Here is a 16,833-nt window from a genome sequence, read left to right on the forward strand (position 1 = left end):
GCTATAAATCAGTGATTACATATAGATGCAGGATGAGAGGGGCACAGTCACATAGTGAGTACAGGTGACATGATCAGGATATAAATCAGTGATTATATATAGATGCAGGATGAGAGGGGCACAGTCACATAGTGAGTACAGGTGACAGGATCAGGCTATAAATCAGTGATTACATATAGATGCCGGGTGAGAGGGGCACAGTCACATAGTGAGTACAGGTGACAGAATCAGGCTATAAATCAGTGATTACATATATAGATGCCGGATGAGAGGGGCACAGTCACATAGCGAGTACAGGTGACAGGATCAGGATATAAATCAGTGATTACATATATAGATGCAGGGTGAGAGAGGTACAGTCACATAGTACAGGTGATGGGATCAGGCTATAAATCAGTGATTACATATATAGATGCTGGGTGAGAGAGGTACAGTCACATAGTGAGTACAGGTGACAGGATCAGGCTATAAATCAGTGATTACATATAGATGCCGGGTGAGAGGGGCACAGTCACATAGTGAGTACAGGTGACAGGATCAGGCTATAAATCAGTGATTACATATAGATGCAGGGTGAGAGGGGCACAGTCACATAGTGAGTACAGGTGACAGGATCAGGCTATAAATCAATCATTACATACATAGATGCCGGGTGAGAGGGGCACAGTCACATAGTGAGTACAGGTGACAGGATCAGGCTATAAATCAGTGATTACATATAGATGCAGGGTGAGAGGGGCTCAGTCACATAGTGAGTACAGGTGACAGGATCAGGATATAAATCAGTGATTACATATATAGATGCAGGGTGAGAGAGGTACAGTCACATAGTACAGGTGATGGGATCAGGCTATAAATCAGTGATTACATATAGACACTGGGTGAGAGAGGTACAGTCACATAGTGAGTACAGGTGACAGGATCAGGATATAAATCAGTGATTACATATAGATGCAGGGTGAGAGGGGCACAGTCACATAGTGAGTACAGGTGACAGGATCAGGCTATAAATCAATCATTACATACATAGATGCCGGGTGAGAGGGGCACAGTCACATAGTGAGTACAGGTGACAGGATCAGGCTATAAATCAGTGATTACATATAGATGCAGGATGAGAGGGGCTCAGTCACATAGTGAGTACAGGTGACAGGATCAGGCTATAAATCAATCATTACATATATAGATGCAGGATGAGAGGGCACAGTCACATAGTGAGTACAGGTGACATGATCAGGCTATAAATCAGTGATTACATATAGATGCAGGATGAAAGGGGCACAGTCACATAGTGAGTACAGGTGACAGGATCAGGCTATAAATCAGTGATTGCATGTATAGACGCCGGGTGAGAGAGGTACAGTCACATAGTGAGTACAGGTGACAGAATCAGGTTATAAATCAATCATTACATATAGATGCTGGGTGAGAGGGGCACAGTCACATAGTGAGTACAGGTGACAGGATCAGGCTATAAATCAATCATTACATATATAGATGCTGGGTGAGAGGGGCACAGTCACATAGTGAGTACAGGTGACAGGATCAGGCTATAAATCAGTGATTACATATAGATGCAGGATGAGAGGGGCTCAGTCACATAGTGAGTACAGGTGACAGGATCAGGATATAAATCAGTGATTACATATAGATGCAGGATGAGAGGGGCACAGTCACATAGTGAGTACAGGTGACAGGATCAGGCTATAAATCAGTGATTACATATAGATGCCGGGTGAGAGGGGCACAGTCACATAGTGAGTACAGGTGACAGGATCAGGATATAAATCAGTGATTGCATGTATAGATGCCGGGTGAGAGGGGCACAGTCACATAGTGAGTACAGGTGACATGATCAGGATATAAATCAGTGATTATATAAAGATGCAGGATGAGAGAGGTACAGTCACATAGTGAGTACAGGTGACAGGATCAGGCTATAAATCAGTGATTACATATATAGATGCCGGATGAGAGGGGCACAGTCACATAGTGAGTACAGGTGACCGGATCAGGATATAAATCAGTGATTACATATAGATGCAGGGTGAGAGGGGCACAGTCACATAGTGAGTACAGGTGACAGGATCAGGCTATAAATCAGTAATTACATATAGATGCAGGATGAGAGGGGCACAGTCACATAGTGAGTACAGGTGACAGGATCAGGATATAAATCAGTGATTACATATAGATGCAGGATGAGAGGGGCACAGTCACATAGTGAGTACAGGTGACAGGATCAGGCTATAAATCAGTGATTGCATGTATAGATGCCGGGTGAGAGGGGCACAGTCACATAGTGAGTACAGGTGACATGATCAGGATATAAATCAGTGATTATATAAAGATGCAGGATGAGAGAGGTACAGTCACATAGTGAGTACAGGTGACAAGATCAGGCTATAAATCAGTGATTACATATATAGATGCCGGATGAGAGGGGCACAGTCACATAGTGAGTACAGGTGACAGGATCAGGATATAAATCAGTGATTACATATATAGATGCAGGGTGAGAGAGGTACAGTCACATAGTACAGGTGATGGGATCAGGCTATAAATCAGTGATTACATATATAGATGCTGGGTGAGAGAGGTACAGTCACATAGTGAGTACAGGTGACAGGATCAGGCTATAAATCAGTGATTACATATAGATGCCGGGTGAGAGGGGCACAGTCACATAGTGAGTACAGATGACAGGATCAGGCTATAAATCAGTGATTACATATAGATGCAGGGTGAGAGGGGCACAGTCACATAGTGAGTACAGGTGACAGGATCAGGCTATAAATCAATCATTACATACATAGATGCCGGGTGAGAGGGGCACAGTCACATAGTGAGTACAGGTGACAGGATCAGGCTATAAATCAGTGATTACATATAGATGCAGGATGAGAGGGGCTCAGTCACATAGTGAGTACAGGTGACAGGATCAGGATATAAATCAGTGATTACATATATAGATGCAGGGTGAGAGAGGTACAGTCACATAGTACAGGTGATGGGATCAGGCTATAAATCAGTGATTACATATAGACGCTGGGTGAGAGAGGTACAGTCACATAGTGAGTACAGGTGACAGGATCAGGATATAAATCAGTGATTACATATAGATGCAGGGTGAGAGGGGCACAGTCACATAGTGAGTACAGGTGACAGGATCAGGCTATAAATCAATCATTACATACATAGATGCCGGGTGAGAGGGGCACAGTCACATAGTGAGTACAGGTGACAGGATCAGGCTATAAATCAGTGATTACATATAGATGCAGGATGAGAGGGGCTCAGTCACATAGTGAGTACAGGTGACAGGATCAGGCTATAAATCAATCATTACTATATAGATGCAGGATGAGAGGGCACAGTCACATAGTGAGTACAGGTGACATGATCAGGCTATAAATCAGTGATTACATATAGATGCAGGATGAAAGGGACACAGTCACATAGTGAGTACAGGTGACAGGATCAGGCTATAAATCAGTGATTGCATGTATAGATGCCGGGTGAGAGAGGTACAGTCACATAGTGAGTACAGGTGACAGGATCAGGTTATAAATCAATCATTACATATAGATGCTGGGTGAGAGGGGCACAGTCACATAGTGAGTACAGGTGACAGGATCAGGCTATAAATCAATCATTACATATATAGATGCCGGGTGAGAGGGGCACAGTCACATAGTGAGTACAGGTGACAGGATCAGGCTATAAATCAGTGATTACATATAGATGCAGGATGAGAGGGGCTCAGTCACATAGTGAGTACAGGTGACAGGATCAGGCTATAAATCAATCATTACATACATAGATGCCGGGGTGAGAGGGGCACAGTCACATAGTGAGTACAGGTGACAGGATCAGGCTATAAATCAGTGATTACATATAGATGCAGGGTGAGAGGGGCACAGTCACATAGTGAGTACAGGTGACAGGATCAGGCTATAAATCAATCATTACATACATAGATGCCGGGTGAGAGGGGCACAGTCACATAGTGAGTACAGGTGACAGGATCAGGCTATAAATCAGTGATTACATATAGATGCAGGATGAGAGGGGCTCAGTCACATAGTGAGTACAGGTGACAGGATCAGGATATAAATCAGTGATTACATATATAGATGCACGGTGAGAGAGGTACAGTCACATAGTACAGGTGATGTGATCAGGCTATAAATCAGTGATTACATATAGATGCTGGGTGAGAGAGGTACAGTCACATAGTGAGTACAGGTGACCGGATCAGGATATAAATCAGTGATTACATATAGATGCAGGGTGAGAGGGGCACAGTCACATAGTGAGTACAGGTGACAGGATCAGGCTATAAATCAATCATTACATACATAGATGCCGGGTGAGAGGGGCACAGTCACATAGTGAGTACAGGTGACAGGATCAGGCTTTAAATCAGTGATTACATATAGATGCAGGATGAGAGGGGCTCAGTCACATAGTGAGTACAGGTGACAGGATCAGGCTATAAATCAATCATTACATATATAGATGCAGGATGAGAGGGCACAGTCACATAGTGAGTACAGGTGACATGATCAGGCTATAAATCAGTGATTACATATAGATGCAGGATGAAAGGGGCACAGTCACATAGTGAGTACAGGTGACAGGATCAGGATATAAATCAGTGATTACATATAGATGCAGGATGAGAGGGGCACAGTCACATAGTGAGTACAGGTGACAGGATCAGGATATAAATCAGTGATTACATATAGATGCAGGATGAGAGGGGCACAGTCACATAGTGAGTACAGGTGACAGGATCAGGCTACAAATCAGTGATTACATATATAGATGCCGGGTGAGAGGGGCACAGTCACATAGTGAGTACAGGTGGCAGGATCAGGCTATAAATCAGTGATTACATATAGATGCAGGATGAGAGGGGCACAGTCACATAGTGAGTACAGGTGGCAGGATCAGGCTATAAATCAGTGATTACATATAGATGCCGGGGTGAGAGGGGCACAGTCACCTAGTGAGTACAGGTGACAGGATCAGGCTATAAATCAGTGATTGCATGTATAGATGCAGGATGAGAGGGTACAGTCACATAGTGAGTACAGGTGACAGGATCAGGCTATAAATCAGTGATTACATATATAGATGCAGGGTGAGAGAGGTACAGTCACATAGTACAGGTGACAGAATCAGGCTATAAATCAGTGATTACATATAGGTGCAGGATGAAAGGGGCACAGTCACATAGTGAGTACAGGTGACAGGATCAGGCTATAAATCAGTGATTACATATATAGATGCCGGGGTGAGAGGGGCACAGTCACATAGTGAGTACATGTGACAGGATCAGGCTATAAATCAGTGATTGCATGTATAGATGTCGGGTGAGAGAGGTACAGTCACATAGTACAGGTGACATGATCAGGCTATAAATCAGTGATTACATATAGATGCCGGGTGAGAGGGGCACAGTCACATAGTACAGGTGACAAGATCAGGCTATAAATCAGTGATTACATATAGATGCCGGGTGAGAGGGGCACAGTCACATAGTGAGTACAGGTGACAGGATCAGGCTATAAATCAGTGATTACATATATAGATGCAGGATGAAAGGGGCACAGTCACATAGTGAGTACAGGTGACAGGATCAGGATATAAATCAGTGATTACATATAGATGCCGGGTGAGAGGGGCACAGTCACATAGTACAGGTGACAGGATCAGGCTATAAATCAGTGATTACATATAGATGATGAGTGAGAGGGGTACAGTCACATAGTGAGTACAGGTGACAGGATCAGGCTATAAATCAGTGATTACATATAGATGCAGGATGAGAGGGCACAGTCACATAGTGAGTACAGGTGACATGATCAGGATATAAATCAGTGATTACATATAGATGCCGGGTGAGAGGGGCACAGTCACATAGTGAGTACAGGTGACCGGATCACGCTATAAATCAGTGATTGCATGTATAGACGCCGGGTGAGAGAGGTACAGTCACATAGTGAGTACAGGTGACAGGATCAGGTTATAAATCAATCATTACATATAGATGCTGGGTGAGAGGGGCACAGTCACATAGTGAGTACAGGTGACAGGATCAGGCTATAAATCAATCTCCTATATATTTTGGCTACATCTGTCACTCAAAGTGGGTGTCTGTGTCTATAACGCTCTGTTCCTGGACTTTCCTCTTAATGTGTGATTGCCTTCATCTGTGCTGAACACCTTTCTGAGAAATTAACCTGTTTAAAACAGGTGATGGCAATCATACATTAAGGGGAAGTCTAGAAACAGAGCATTGTGTCCCTCCTGGAGAGGGTCATGTTGGGAGGTATGTGACAGAGAACCAGCCCAGTGAGCCCACAGACAGTGCCAGACACCCACTGCCTTCCCATGTTGCCCAGCACTGCTACTCCACAGCCACCAGGGGAGCGCCCCCCTACCGCGCAAAACCTCCCCCCCCCCCCCCCGCGCGCCCCCCCCCCCCCCCGCGATTTGCGGCAAAAATACCCGCTCCCCCTCGACCCCCCCTACCGCGATTCGCAGCAAAAACACCCCCGCGACCCCCCCTCCCGCGATTCGCTGCAAAAAGAACCCCCCCACGACCCCTCCCGCAATTCGCGGCATAACCACCACCCTGCGACCCCCCCCTCCCGCGAATCGCGGCAAACCCTCCCCCGTGACCCCCCCCCCGATTCGCAGAAAAAACACCCCCCCGCGACCTCCCTCCCGCGATTCGCGGCAAAAAGAACCCCCCCCCCGCGACCCCCCCTTGCACGATTGGCGGCACCCCCCCTGCGACCCCCCTCCCGCGATTCGCGGCACCCCCCCCGCAATTCGCAGCAGCCCCAGGATTAAATGGCACATGCAAAACACTGACATGGCTATGGTCGATAATGAAAAAGGTTGACATGAGTTTTTGAAGATTTATTTTTAATTTTTTTAATTTTTTCATATTCATTGTCATGTGTTGACCTTTCTGTGTTGATTTTTTCTTGTGGCGATTCGCGTCACACCCCCCGCAACCCCCCCCTCCCGCGATTCGCGGCACCCCCCGTGACCCCCCACCTCCCGCAATTCGCGGCAACCCCCCACCGGAACCCCTGTGAACCCCGCCCTCCCGCGATTCGCGGCACCCACCCCGCGACCCCCCCTCCCGCAATTCGCGGCACCCCCCGTGATTCGCGGCAGCTCCAGAATTAAATTGCACATGGAAAACACTGACATGGCTATGGTCGACAATGAAAAAGGTTGACATGAGTTTTTGAAGTTTTTTTGTCATTTTTTGAATATTTTCATATTCATTCTCATGTGTCGACATGGACACCAATGAAGTGCCACACTTATGTCAACATTTACATGTGTTGACCTTTCTGTGTTGATTTTTTTCTTGTGGCGATTCGCGTCACACCCCCCGCAACCCCCCCTCCGGCGATTCGCGGCACCCCGTCACCCCCCCGCGACCCCCCCCCCCTCCCTCAATTCACGGCAACCCCCCACCGGAACCCCCATGAACCCCGCTCTCCCGCGATTCGCGGCACCCACCCCCCGCAACCCCCCCCCCCTCCCGCAAATCGTGGCACCCCCCGCGATTCGCGGCAGCCCCAGGATTAAATGGCACATGCAAAACACTGGCACGGCTATGGTCGACAATGAAAAAGGTTGACATGAGTTTTTGAAGATTTATTTCATTTTTTGAATGTTTTCATATTCATTGTCATGTGTCGACATGGACACCAATGAAGTGGCACACTTATGTCAACATTTACATGTGTTGACCTTTCTGTGTTGATTTTTTCTTGTGGCGATTCGCGTCACACCCCCCCACCCCCCCCACTCCCACGATTCACGGCACACACACACCCCCCCGCGATTCTCGGCACCCCACCCCGTGACCCCCCCTCCCGTGATTCACGGCACATCCCCCGCGACCCCCCCTACCATGATTCGCCGCAACCCCCGCCCCCGTAACCCCCCTCCCGCGATTTGCGGCAACCCACCCCGCGACCCCCCTCCCGCGATTCTCTGCAATCCCTCCCCTCCCGCGATTCGCAGCATCCACCCCCCCACAACCCCCCCCTCCTGCAATTCGCGGCACCCCCCGCGACCCCCCCTCCTGCAATTCGCGGCACCCTCCGCAGCCCCCCCTCCCGCGATTCGCGGACACCTAAGTTGCAATACAGGGCATCTTTCATACAATTCTAACCATATCTCATATACAAACGTTCACAAATTAAGGGGGCGCAGCCCCTTACGACGGTGTGAAGAGCGCCCGTAGGGCGCGATGAATCACCTAGTCATTACATATATAGATGCTGGGTGAGAGGGGCACAGTCACATAGTGAGTACAGGTGACAGGATCAGGCTATAAATCAGTGATTACATATAGATGCAGGATGAGAGGGGCTCAGTCACATAGTGAGTACAGGTGTCAGGATATAAATCAGTGATTACATATAGATGCAGGATGAGAGGGCACAGTCACATAGTGAGTACAGGTGACAGGATCAGGCTATAAATCAGTGATTACATATAGATGCCGGGTGAGAGGGGCACAGTCACATAGTGAGTACAGGTGGCAGGATCAGGCTATAAATCAGTGATTACATATAGATGCAGGATGAGAGGGGCACAGTCAGATAGTGAGTACAGGTGGCAGGATCAGGCTATAAATCAGTGATTACATATAGATGCCGGGTGAGAGGGGCACAGTCACCTAGTGAGTACAGGTGACAGGATCAGGCTATAAATCAGTGATTGCATGTATAGATGCAGGATGAGAGGGTACAGTCACATAGTGAGTACAGGTGACAGGATCAGGCTATAAATCAGTGATTACATATATAGATGCAGGGTGAGAGAGGTACAGTCACATAGTACAGGTGACAGGATCAGGCTATAAATCAGTGATTACATATATAGATGCTGGGTGAGAGGGGCACAGTCACCTAGTGAGTACAGGTGACAGGATCAGGCTATAAATCAGTGATTGCATGTATAGATGCCGGGTGAGAGAGGTACAGTCACATAGTACAGGTGACAGAATCAGGCTATAAATCAGTGATTACATATAGATGCCGGGTGAGAGAGGTACAGTCACATAGTGAGTACAGGTGACAGGATCAGGCTATAAATCAGTGATTACATATATAGATGCAGGGTGAGAGAGGTACAGTCACATAGTACAGGTGACAGAATCAGGCTATAAATCAGTGATTACATATAGGTGCAGGATGAAAGGGGCACAGTCACATAGTGAGTACAGGTGACAGGATCAGGCTATAAATCAGTGATTACATATATAGATGCCGGGTGAGAGGGGCACAGTAACATAGTGAGTACATGTGACAGGATCAGGCTATAAATCAGTGATTGCATGTATAGATGTCGGGTGAGAGAGGTACAGTCACATAGTACAGGTGACATGATCAGGCTATAAATCAGTGATTACATATAGATGCCGGGTGAGAGGGGCACAGTCACATAGTACAGGTGACAGGATCAGGCTATAAATCAGTGATTACATATAGATGCCGGGTGAGAGGGGCACAGTCACATAGTGAGTACAGGTGACAGGATCAGGCTATAAATCAGTGATTACATATATAGATGCAGGATGAAAGGGGCACAGTCACATAGTGAGTACAGGTGACAGGATCAGGATATAAATCAGTGATTACATATAGATGCCGGGTGAGAGGGGCACAGTCACATAGTACAGGTGACAGGATCAGGCTATAAATCAGTGATTACATATAGATGATGAGTGAGAGGGGTACAGTCACATAGTGAGTACAGGTGACAGGATCAGGCTATAAATCAGTGATTACATATAGATGCAGGATGAGAGGGCACAGTCACATAGTGAGTACAGGTGACATGATCAGGATATAAATCAGTGATTACATATAGATGCCGGGTGAGACTGGCACAGTGGATAAGGGGTAGTGAGGAGGGTGGCTGTAGTGGAGAGTGATGATGGGTGGGTGTAGTGGAGACGGGTGAGGGGTAGTGAGGAGGGTGGCTGTAGTGGAGACAGGTGAGGGGTAGCGAAGTGGGTGGCTGTAGTGGAGACAGGTGAGGGGTAGCGAGGAAGGTGGCTGTAAGGGAGACGGGTGAGGGGTAGCGAGGAAGGTGGCTGTAAGGGAGACAGGTGAGGGGTAGCGAGGAGGATGGCTGTAAGGGAGACAGGTGAGGGGTAGCGAGGAGGATGGCTGTAAGGGAGACAGGTGAGGGGTAGCGAGGAGGATGGCTGTAAGGGAGACAGGTGAGGGGTAGCGAGGAGGATGGCTGTAAGGGAGACAGGTGAGGGGTAGCGAGGTGGGTGGCTGTAAGGGAGACAGGTGAGGAGGGTGGCTGTAAGGGAGACAGGTGAGGAGGGTGGCTGTAAGGGAGACATGTGAGGGGTAGTGAGGAAGGTGGCTGTAGTGGAGACAGGTGAGGGGTAGCGAGGAAGGTGGCTGTAAGGGAGACAGGTGAGTGGTAGTGAGGAAGGTGGCTGTAGTGGAGACAGGTGAGGGGTAGCGAGTATGGTGGCTGTAAGGGAGACAGTTGAGGGGTAGCGAGGAAGGTGGCTGTAAGGGAGACTGGTGAGGGGTAGCGAGGAAGGTGGCTGTAAGGGAGACAGGTGAGGGGTAGCGAGGAGGATGGCTGTAAGGGAGACAGGTGAGGGGTAGCGAGGAGGATGGCTGTAAGGGAGACAGGTGAGTGGTAGCAAGGTGGGTGGCTGTAGTGGAGACAGGTGAGGGGTAGCGAGGAAGGTGGCTGTAGTGGAGACAGGTGAGGGGTAGCGAGGAAGGTGGCTGTAGTGGAGACAGGTGAGGGGTAGCGAGGTGGGTGGCTGTAGTGGAGAAAGGTGAGGGGTAGCGAGGAGGGTGGCTGTAGTGGAGACAGGTGAGGGGTAGCGAGGAGGGTGGCTGTAGTGGAGACAGGTGAGGGGTAGCGAGGAGGGTGGCTGTAGTGGAGACAGGTGAGGGGTAGCGAGGAAGGTGGCTGTAGTGGAGACAGGTGAGGGGTAGCGAGGAAGGTGGCTGTAAGGGAGACAGGTGAGGGGTAGTGAGGAAGGTGGCTGTAGTGGAGACAGGTGAGGGGTAGTGAGGAAGGTGGCTGTAGTGGAGACAGGTGAGGGGTAGCGAGGAGGGTGGCTGTAGTGGAGACAGGTGAGGGGGTAGAGAGGAGAGTGGCTGTAAGGGAGACAGTTGAGGGGTAGCGAGGAAGGTGGCTGTAAGGGAGACAGGTGAGGGGTAGAGAGGAGGGTGGCTGTAGTGGAGACAGGTGAGGGGTAGCGAGTATGGTGGCTGTAGTGGAGACAGGTGAGGGGGTAGAGAGGAGGGTGGCTGTAAGGGAGACAGTTGAGGGGTAGCGAGGAAGGTGGCTGTAAGGGAGACGGGTGAGGGGTAGCGAGGAAGGTGGCTGTAAGGGAGACAGGTGAGGGGTAGCGAGGAAGGTGGCTGTAAGGGAGACAGGTGAGGGGTAGAGAGGAGAGTGGCTGTAAGGGAGACAGGTGAGGGGTAGCGAGGAGGATGGCTGTAAGGGAGACAGGTGAGGGGTAGCAAGGTGGGTGGCTGTAAGGAGGACAGGTGAGGGGTAGCGAGGAGGGTGGCTGTAAGGAGGACAGGTGAGGGGTAGCGAGGAGGATGGCTGTAGTGGAGACAGGTGAGGGGTAGCGAGGAAGGTGGCTGTAAGGGAGACAGGTGAGGGGTAGTGAGGAAGGTGGCTGTAGTGGAGACAGGTGAGGGGTAGCGAGTATGGTGGCTGTAAGGGAGACAGTTGAGGGGTAGCGAGGAAGGTGGCTGTAAGGGAGACAGGTGAGGGGTAGCGAGGAGGATGGCTGTAAGGGAGACAGGTGAGGGGTAGCGAGGAGGATGGCTGTAAGGGAGACAGGTGAGTGGTAGCAAGGTGGGTGGCTGTAGTGGAGACAGGTGAGGGGTAGCGAGGTGGGTGGCTGTAGTGGAGACAGGTGAGGGGTAGCGAGGAGGGTGGCTGTAGTGGAGACAGGTGAGGGGTAGCGAGGAAGGTGGCTGTAGTGGAGACAGGTGAGGGGTAGCGAGGAAGGTGGCTGTAGTGGAGACAGGTGAGGGGTAGCGAGGAAGGTGGCTGTAGTGGAGACAGGTGAGGGGTAGCGAGGAAGGTGGCTGTAAGGGAGACAGGTGAGGGGTAGCGAGGAAGGTGGCTGTAATGGAGACAGGTGAGGGGTAGAGAGGAGAGTGGCTGTAAGGGAGACAGGTGAGGGGTAGCGAGGAGGATGGCTGTAAGGGAGACAGGTGAGGGGTAGCGAGGAGGGTGGCTGTAAGGAGGACAGGTGAGGGGTAGCGAGGAGGATGGCTGTAGTGGAGACAGGTGAGGGGTAGCGAGGAAGGTGGCTGTAAGGGAGACAGGTGAGGGGTAGCGAGGAAGGTGGCTGTAAGGGAGACAGGTGAGGGGTAGTGAGGAAGGTGGCTGTAGTGGAGACAGGTGAGGGGTAGCGAGTATGGTGGCTGTAAGGGAGACAGTTGAGGGGTAGCGAGGAAGGTGGCTGTAAGGGAGACGGGTGAGGGGTACCGAGGAAGGTGGCTGTAAGGGAGACAGGTGAGGGGTAGCGAGGAGGATGGCTGTAAGGGAGACAGGTGAGGGGTAGCGAGGAGGATGGCTGTAAGGGAGACAGGTGAGGGGGTAGCGAGGTGGGTGGCTGTAAAGGAGACAGGTGAGGAGGGTGGCTGTAAGGGAGACATGTGAGGGGTAGCGAGGAAGGTGGCTGTAGTGGAGACAGGTGAGGGGTAGCGAGGAAGGTGGCTGTAGTGGAGACAGGTGAGGGGTAGCGAGGTGGGTGGCTGTAGTGGAGACAGGTGAGGGGTAGCGAGGAGGGTGGCTGTAGTGGAGACAGGTGAGGGGTAGCGAGGAGGGTGGCTGTAGTGGAGACAGGTGAGGGGTAGCGAGGAAGGTGGCTGTAGTGGAGACAGGTGAGGGGTAGCGAGGAGGGTGGCTGTAGTGGAGACAGGTGAGGGGTAGCGAGGAAGGTGGCTGTAGTGGAGACAGGTGAGGGGTAGCGAGGTGGGTGGCTGTAGTGGAGACAGGTGAGGGGTAGCGAGGAGGGTGGCTGTAGTGGAGACAGGTGAGGGGTAGCGAGGAAGGTGGCTGTAGTGGAGACAGGTGAGGGGTAGCGAGGAAGGTGGCTGTAAGGGAGACAGGTGAGGGGTAGTGAGGAAGGTGGCTGTAGTGGAGACAGGTGAGGGGTAGTGAGGAAGGTGGCTGTAGTGGAGACAGGTGAGGGGTAGCGAGGAGGGTGGCTGTAGTGGAGACAGGTGAGGGGGTAGAGAGGAGAGTGGCTGTAAGGGAGACAGTTGAGGGGTAGCGAGGAAGGTGGCTGTAAGGGAGACAGGTGAGGGGTAGAGAGGAGGGTGGCTGTAGTGGAGACAGGTGAGGGGTAGCGAGTATGGTGGCTGTAGTGGAGACAGGTGAGGGGGTAGAGAGGAGGGTGGCTGTAAGGGAGACAGTTGAGGGGTAGCGAGGAAGGTGGCTGTAAGGGAGACGGGTGAGGGGTAGCGAGGAAGGTGGCTGTAAGGGAGACAGGTGAGGGGTAGCGAGGAAGGTGGCTGTAAGGGAGACAGGTGAGGGGTAGAGAGGAGAGTGGCTGTAAGGGAGACAGGTGAGGGGTAGCGAGGAGGATGGCTGTAAGGGAGACAGGTGAGGGGTAGCAAGGTGGGTGGCTGTAAGGAGGACAGGTGAGGGGTAGCGAGGAGGGTGGCTGTAAGGAGGACAGGTGAGGGGTAGCGAGGAGGATGGCTGTAGTGGAGACAGGTGAGGGGTAGCGAGGAAGGTGGCTGTAAGGGAGACAGGTGAGGGGTAGCGAGGAGGGTGGCTGTAGTGGAGACAGGTGAGGGGTAGCGAGGAAGGTGGCTGTAAGGGAGACAGGTCAGGGGTAGAGAGGAGAGTGGCTGTAGTGGAGACAGGTGAGGAGTAGCAGGAGGGTGGCTGTAAGGGAGACAGGTGAGGGGTAGCGAGGAGGATGGCTGTAAGGGAGACAGGTGAGATGTAGCGAGGAGGGTGGCTGTAAGGGAGACAGGTGAGGAGTAGCAGGAGGGTGGCTGTAAGGAAGACAGGTGAGGGGTAGCGAGGAGGATGGCTGTAAGGGAGACAGGTGAGAGGTAGCGAGGAGGATGGCTGTAAGGGAGACAGGTGAGGGGTAGCGAGGAAGGTGGCTGTAAGGGAGACAGGTGAGGGGTAGCGAGGAAGGTGGCTGTAGTGGAGACAGGTGAGGGGTAGCGAGTATGGTGGCTGTAAGGGAGACAGTTGAGGGGTAGCGAGGAAGGTGGCTGTAAGGGAGACAGGTGAGGGGTAGCGAGGAGGATGGCTGTAAGGGAGACAGGTGAGGGTTAGCGAGGAGGATGGCTGTAAGGGAGACAGGTGAGTGGTAGCAAGGTGGGTGGCTGTAGTGGAGACAGGTGAGGGGTAGCGAGGTGGGTGGCTGTAGTGGAGACAGGTGAGGGGTAGCGAGGAGGGTGGCTGTAGTGGAGACAGGTGAGGGGTAGCGAGGAAGGTGGCTGTAGTGGAGACAGGTGAGGGGTAGCGAGGAAGGTGGCTGTAGTGGAGACAGGTGAGGGGTAGCGAGGAAGGTGGCTGTAAGGGAGACAGGTGAGGGGTAGCGAGGAAGGTGGCTGTAATGGAGACAGGTGAGGGGTAGAGAGGAGAGTGGCTGTAAGGGAGACAGGTGAGGGGTAGCGAGGAGGATGGCTGTAAGGGAGACAGGTGAGGGGTAGCGAGGAGGGTGGCTGTAAGGAGGACAGGTGAGGGGTAGCGAGGAGGATGGCTGTAGTGGAGACAGGTGAGGGGTAGCGAGGAGGATGGCTGTAGTGGAGACAGGTGAGGGGTAGCGAGGAAGGTGGCTGTAAGGGAGACAGGTGAGGGGTAGCGAGGAGGGTGGCTGTAGTGGAGACAGGTGAGGGGTAGCGAGGAAGGTGGCTGTAAGGGAGACAGGTCAGGGGTAGAGAGGAGAGTGGCTGTAGTGGAGACAGGTGAGGAGTAGCAGGAGGGTGGCTGTAAGGGAGACAGGTGAGGGGTAGCGAGGAGGATGGCTGTAAGGGAGACAGGTGAGAGGTAGCGAGGAGGGTGGCTGTAAGGGAGACAGGTGAGGAGTAGCAGGAGGGTGGCTGTAAGGAAGACAGGTGAGGGGTAGCGAGGAGGATGGCTGTAAGGGAGACAGGTGAGAGGTAGCGAGGAGGATGGCTGTAAGGGAGACAGGTGAGGGGTAGCGAGGAAGGTGGCTGTAAGGGAGACAGGTGAGGGGTAGAGAGGAGAGTGGCTGTAAGGGAGACAGGTGAGGGGTAGCGAGGAGGATGGCTGTAAGGGAGACAGGTGAGGGGTAGCAAGGTGGGTGGCTGTAAGGAGGACAGGTGAGGGGTAGCGAGGAGGGTGGCTGTAAGGAGGACAGGTGAGGGGTAGCGAGGAGGATGGCTGTAAGGGAGACAGGTGAGGGGTAGCAAGGTGGGTGGCTGTAGTGGAGACAGGTGAGGGGTAGCGAGGAAGGTGGCTGTAAGGGAGACAGGTGAGGGGTAGCGAGGAGGGTGGCTGTAGTGGAGACAGGTGAGGGGTAGCGAGGAAGGTGGCTGTAAGGGAGACAGGTGAGGGGTAGAGAGGAGAGTGGCTGTAGTGGAGACAGGTGAGGAGTAGCAGGAGGGTGGCTGTAAGGGAGACAGGTGAGGGGTAGCGAGGAGGATGGCTGTAAGGGAGACAGGTGAGAGGTAGCGAGGAGGGTGGCTGTAAGGGAGACAGGTGAGGAGTAGCAGGAGGGTGGCTGTAAGGGAGACAGGTGAGGGGTAGCGAGGAGGATGGCTGTAAGGGAGACAGGTGAGAGGTAGCGAGGAGGATGGCTGTAAGGGAGACAGGTGAGGGGTAGCGAGGAAGGTGGCTGTAAGGGAGACAGGTGAGGGGTAGAGAGGAGAGTGGCTGTAAGGGAGACAGGTGAGGGGTAGAGAGGAGAGTGGCTGTAAGGGAGACAGGTGAGGGGTAGCGAGGAGGATGGCTGTAAGGGAGACAGGTGAGGGGTAGCAAGGTGGGTGGCTGTAAGGAGGACAGGTGAGGGGTAGCGAGGAGGGTGGCTGTAAGGAGGACAGGTGAGGGGTAGCGAGGAGGATGGCTGTAATGGAGACAGGTGAGGGGTAGCAAGGTGGGTGGCTGTAAGGAGGACAGGTGAGGGGTAGCGAGGAGGGTGGCTGTAAGGAGGACAGGTGAGGGGTAGCGAGGAGGATGGCTGTAATGGAGACAGGTGAGGGGGTAGCGAGGAAGGTGGCTGTAAGGAGGACAGGTGAGGGGTAGCGAGGAAGGTGGCTGTAAGGGAGACAGGTGAGGGGTGGCTGTGAGGGTTAATGAGAATACTTGGCACTGGTAAAGTTGGTGGCAGCACTGGCATTGATGGGTTTATAATACTTGGTGTACTGACAGAACTGATGTTCTCCTATTTCACAGGAAGAATGCAGGTTCCAGCAGCTTAGATTACACAGCGACACAGAACAGGTAATTGACAGTCGGGCAGTATCTCTTCAGATGGCAGCTTGTGTGACAACGATGGAACGTCCTTGCCAGGTGGGAAAATTCAGTTTTTTCTACTTAATTGGGGATCCCCCCACCCTCCCCCTACTCATTATCTCATTTCCTATCTGAGTATTCCTCTAGGAATGACCATGCTGACCTGCTTCAGTCTATATATTGGGGGTCTATTTCAGCCTGTCGTGGTGCAGATTGTGTTGTGCGGCATACCTGGGTACACAATGGGACCATTGTTCTGTTTTGGGGCATTCCTGGCCTTTGCGAATCTTGGAATGTGTTTAGCTAGTAAATGAAGGACCCCTC

At 51.9% G+C, this 16,833-nt stretch overlaps 1 protein-coding gene across 6 annotated transcripts in view; it reads left to right on the top strand.

Moving 5' to 3' along the window:
• TJAP1 (tight junction associated protein 1) overlaps positions 1 to 16,833 on the top strand; it is a 48,822-nt gene that overhangs the window by 15,416 nt on the left and 16,573 nt on the right. For all 6 annotated transcript variants that reach the window (XM_083175356.1, XM_083175355.1, XM_083175353.1 and 3 more), the window contains one exon: positions 16,450 to 16,566. The gene's annotated coding sequence lies outside the window, so the exon portion shown is untranslated. The remainder of the gene's footprint in view (positions 1 to 16,449; positions 16,567 to 16,833) is intronic.

The sequence above is a fragment of the Crinia signifera genome, chromosome 3 (assembly GCF_055691185.1).
Source record: "Crinia signifera chromosome 3, ASM5569118v1, whole genome shotgun sequence".
NCBI classification, from domain to species: Eukaryota; Metazoa; Chordata; class Amphibia; order Anura; family Myobatrachidae; genus Crinia; species Crinia signifera.